The 5,494-nt window shown below is 41.7% G+C and overlaps 1 long non-coding RNA gene across 1 annotated transcript; it reads right to left on the reverse strand.

Moving 5' to 3' along the window:
• Positions 1-651: 651 nt before the first annotated feature.
• Positions 652-4,779, reverse strand: LOC149854249 (uncharacterized). Its single transcript, XR_016438896.1, has 3 exons — positions 4,698-4,779; positions 1,533-1,664; positions 652-760 (listed from the first exon to the last, which is right to left on the reverse strand). It is a non-coding gene; the product is annotated as an uncharacterized LOC149854249 (long non-coding RNA).
• Positions 4,780-5,494: the final 715 nt, after the last annotated feature.

A 5,494-nucleotide genomic window follows, 5' to 3' on the forward strand; every position in this document is an offset into this window, starting at 1 on the left:
CCTTTTTCATTCTACAAAATATTAACTCGGTCACTTTTCCACTGCTGAATGGAGATCTACCTAGCAAACAAGGCGACGAAGGGGACTGAGCACAGGCTGGAAGCTGATAACCCTCCCTCCGGCTCCGACACCAATTTGCTGCCTAGTTTTTGGCAGGTTGTTTAACCCCTCTGGCTTCAGTCTCCCTATGTGTAAAGGGCGGAAAACACTTCCGTCTTGGGCTAAGAGCTCATCTACTTTAAAATATCATAACAGTCAGTTTAGAAACTGGTTTAGTCCAATCAGTGCAGCCTCTTCTGGTAAACGCTTATTTCAGCTTAAAAAGTGCCGTATCCATTTAGTTTGAGTCAACAACGGGGATTGTTCCAAATGAACTAAATAAGTTTCTAAATGTTTTTGTTAAATTGGTGCAATTTTCACGAGGTCTTAGTGCTTAGGCAATGCTTTGAAAACAAGTCCTCATCTTCAGATACACACCCGGCTAAACAAACTCCTGCATGTGAGTGGAAGCCCCAGTGGTTTGAGGAACAAGAGCAGCGGATTAAGTTACTCCATGGTCACTCTACCAATTCTACCATTACAGCATGAGCCAGCACTGAACTATCACACAGTATCATGGATGCTGCTTTAATCTTCAACCCTCAGCCCCTTTGTACCTCTTAACACTTCTGCTGCATCGCGTTCAGAACTAGCATGGAAGTTCTTCAGACCAAGAGTCATGTTTCTTTCTATTGTAACGCATCTGGTATACCCTGGATTACTGAAAAAAACAGAGTAAATCAGTCACTAAGTGATTTAAATAGCTTATTTCAAAATATGACATCCAACTGTTCTATTATCTCAACTTAGGTAACCTTCCACATTATCCTACTGGAGATTATGCACAGTGGTGCTAGAGATTTTTCTTGTGAGCAGTGTCCCCGAACTTTTTAACTGATGCAGAAGCAAGGAAAGCCACATGCTGGAAGTCATATTAGGGTTATACCTGGGAAACGCAAGGTCTTTCCATTCCAAAACGCAAGCAGTGCAACATTAGAGTGGATGTTCTTGGGAACAGAAAGCATCACAACTCGATAAAAATGAAAGATTTGTTCACAATTCACTAAGACTCCAAATTTAGTGTTCTGTTTCCTTGCAGTGATAAAACTACTTCAGAACTGGAGAATAAATTAGATCAACTATATTTTGTAAAAAAAATACAATGGAATTGGGGCCTTTAAAATCATAGCTTCTTAAACTGCAGCACACAAACAGCAGTAAATTGTTTAGCTTTCTATTGCTCTGGCTATTCCCCAAACCCAGCTGCTCAGGAAAAAAATACTTGGACAAATTAAAGCTTCAGGTAGCTTTTCCTGCTAAACAGAGCTTGATTAAATCATCTTTTCTATATGCATTTAAAATGGCTGCTTTAAAAATGACCTGTGTATGCCCTGGCCAACCTCTACCACTATTTTAAAAAATGAACTGATGACATTAGAAGAAAATCAGTAGCTCCAAGCCTGAAACATGGTATCCATCATAATAAATGTTACCTTTAAACACAGATATATCCATTTGTGCCAACATTTTTCCATGACACCATACAACTTGTTTCTAACAGCTCCAAGAAGTTTTTGGTACCCCCGTAGCTTGTCGGCATCAGTGGTAATTACAGTAGGAATAGCCTGTAATAAATAGACAAAAATAGCTGCACATCAAGCAGTACTGCATTACACAAAGGAAGCATGTGTTAGATTAGAGAATATACTTAGAATAATTTTTCCCTGCTCCAGGAACACAGTTTTGCTGTTATGAATCTAGGATTGTTTATACCACCTAAAACAGTAACTCCAAGTTCAAGGCTTCCACGTTCAGAGATGCCAATTCACCACATACCCGGACCAGCAGCCAAATATACCAGTCTCTCCTCATTCCCAACTCTGGCTATTAGATTTTCCACCAGGAGGTAAAGTCAAGATAAAATGCAGTCCCAAAGCAAGGTAGGGTATATTCTTCCCATCAGACATTGGACATAAAAGACTAATTTAGAGTATCCATAATTCTTCACAAACTTGGGAGGGTTCTGCAGCAGAGAGGGGAAAATATATACCAGATGCAGCGAGCTCTGTAGCAATTAACCAAGCATCTTAAAGCTGTTACAAAAAGGCACATTAGCAAGAAGATGCATTACAAGCAGTTCACAGAAGCTACCTTGTAGGGTCTCCTTATTTCAAACTGTCAGATCAAGTCACCTACAATTTCCCCTTTCAGTGGAAGTCAAATAGAAAGTGTTAAATAAAGAACACCTACTCTGGATCCACCTTAGCTTCAAGGTAGATTTGTCACTTTGGGAAATAGCTGTTTAGTTCCCGAACACTCAGTTCCGCTGCTTTTTGCAAGTTAGTATATGGAAAATTTACATTCCCCTCCCAGGAGATTCAGGCATGGAGCAAATACAAAATTCTCCATGTCCAGAAAACACTGTGAGCTAGATGAACAAACCTCATGTATGTAGGTCAGAGCAGATATTCAGACATGGGCTGCATGACACACAACGATCTTGCTGTTCCCAGCTGAGAAAGCCTAGAGACTGTAAGTGCTGTGTGTTACTTTATAGGTGTGTGTGATCTCAATAAGACTGATTTTGACAATGCCATCAATCCTTGTTCAACGTGAGCTCACCGGCCCATAAAGCACCTTTGTGTACAAGAAAGCTTTGAAGATAGATATTCTTATGAAACACTAGTGATGCAAGTTAATGCACCACTGCAGTTAGGAAACAAGGGGTTGTCATTTCCAAAGTAGCACACGCTGCAAGAGTTAGAAGGCAGCTATTGGACAAACAGGCGACACTTTGAAGTAACGAGAACCAGCCAACTCCCTTCAACTTCAGGAATCACCATTCATTTAAGCTGCCTCTCCCAGATCCTTGTACTCAGGTGCAACCAATCAGCAAATCTTTTTGACCAGTAGCACTAAATGCATGGTTAGCCTTAAAATGCTGTCTGTAGTCTTGGTGGGGCACATCCCTTGGGCCAACAGACAATACATAACGTTATAGATTAGCTTCTTGGCCAGAGGCAGCCCAGTTCTCTCAAACTCTTGCTCCAATTCATCTTGCGCAGTGACATTCCAGCTGCAGATTTAAAACACAGTGCAATGCTTGTACATGGCAGTTGTCACATCTGGGTGGAGGAAGTTGCCTAATGAAAGGGCCTAATTAGTCGGACAACTGGAAATGCCTATTGCTGCCCAAGTCAGCTCTATCTGGGGAGACAGGATATTTATACTAGACAGACCACGAGACCGATTCACAATGGCACATTTTATGTTCCTATAAAGCACCCCTTGGACCACTCAGCTCTGCTTCCACCTAGACCCGAAAGCACAGAGGAGACCCGAGAAGCCACTCCTGGGCAGCTGGAGATTAGCAGACAAGGGTTATTTCAGAAAATAGGTACACACGCACACATACACTATCACCCGCCAAATTACACAGCTTCTTTCCCTGGCAACTTTTCTGCCAAGAAATTGTTTGTGGGCTCTACCTGGCTACAACATGCAAATAAACTTATGATGACGAACCAGACTCAGATCTAGTGAACTTTTACATTGCAAATAATGATATTTTTCCCTCTTTTTCATCTTTCAACCCAAGCAGTTAGAATGCACGTGTTGTAACTCACTGGGTTGCTCTAGGGTGCAAAACCCTAAAACCGATTTGTCCAAGGTGCTGGATTCCTACGACAGAAGTACTCCATTTTTTGGGTGACTAGACAGAATTTGCACAGAGAATACCTCCTACGTGGAAAAAAGTGGCTCGAACAGGTGCACAGATTCAGCCCCATTTGTACGCTCTGTTTTGGATTATCCAGTACTTACAGTTAGATGCTAAGGGTCTTTTATATGCTGTCTCTCTGGCTCAGCTATGAGACAAAACCTTCATCATAAAGCTTGATAATCTTGAATGTTTTAAGAGCTTATTATATCAGTGTTTAGGTTACAACTCCTTTTTCTCCAAACTTGTGGATTTGCAGTTGCAAATAACCAACATGCAAGCCATCTTCTGCAGGGGAGCCCTTGCTAGGAGTTCACAAAGCTGGATTCTGAAACAGTTCTAATGTTACTCTCTAAGCTCTATCAGCTCCTTCACAAAAAGGAACTTAATTATACAAAGAGAGAAGGCAGACTATGAAATGAACATGCAAGGCATTACCTCCTGGGGAAACCAGTACTCAGCTATACTCTCTCCTAACCAAATCCCAAACAGTAGGCAGTGATCATCATCCCAGCACCGTTTGCTGGCAGAATGGAAAAAAAAAAAAAAAAAAAAAAAAGGAGCTGCTACTCCAGGCAACATGTTCAAATCCAGGTCTTTGGCATTAGAAGCAGGCAGTGCTTTGCTGGAGGACTACTGTGCTTTCAATATTCCCCTCTTCCTGGGCCTTCCTTTCTCTACTAGGTTAGGCGTTCAGGCATAAAGAAAATATATTGTACGAGGAAACTGAGCCAGTGAGCTCCTCCTCTCTCTGAAGCAGTAGGACAGGCCACATGATCCCCATGCTCAGAAATGCAGAACATGAAACAGCTGTTGAGCCTCAGGACTGGGGGGCAGGAAGTGCAAGATGAATCCCGGCTGGGCCACAAGTGTCCCAAGTACTCTTCAAACATTCAGCCTCTCCATCTTATTTTCATTACTGTAAACAGATGCTACTTACCTTACTTCACAAGGTTGCCGAGAAGAGAGTTTTTTCTTTGGCAGAAAGCCGTGTAAAACCATCGAGCGCGATAGAGGGCTTCTTCCTGGAGAGTGAAAACAGCGACTCAAAGGAGATTAGCTGATTTCTGTTTCCTGTGTTTTCACGTTACCTTCCCTAATGGGCTGGAATACAATGATGATACCACAAAGCAGCCAGACATGACGGTACTGGCAAGATGCTTTGCTGAACAATTTGTTCTCGCTGATCTGCGTGGTGACATGAAATGACAAAACACTGCAGAATGTGACACGATCCATAACTCAGCCCACACTAAAACACAAATCTCAGTGTTTTAATACCGGGCGGTGCTAACGATTTCTTTTAGGCCAAAACTAGAGTCAGGTCGTAAGTCATAATAATAGAGATTAAACAGCGAGGTATTCTTGAGTGGTCCATAAGCCTAACGAAACAGCAGCACTGTCAAGTTTTCCCTCCCTGCTTTTAGTACTGACAGCAAGGAAAGATTAAAATACCAAACAAACTGATTAGTTAACATCTCAAATAAATCAACGGTTTATCAAATGGGAATAAGCCACAAAAGTTTACACTTGAAATTTCCATTGCATATTGATCAACCAGTCTTTTCAGACCTGTCTGGTTCCACTGCAAGCAGATTTCAATACCTATGAGTATTATATGAGTTAATTATGGAGTTACACTAAGGATTTAAATGAAGTTCAGCACATATCCCACTCTCAGTAACCTTTGCACAGGAAAGTAGCACCACAAACATCACCAGCGTTCAGCAAAGTGAC

This window comes from Crocodylus siamensis, chromosome 13, assembly GCF_052110815.1.
Source record: "Crocodylus siamensis isolate JL-2025a chromosome 13, ASM5211081v1, whole genome shotgun sequence".
Classification (NCBI taxonomy): domain Eukaryota; kingdom Metazoa; phylum Chordata; order Crocodylia; family Crocodylidae; genus Crocodylus; species Crocodylus siamensis.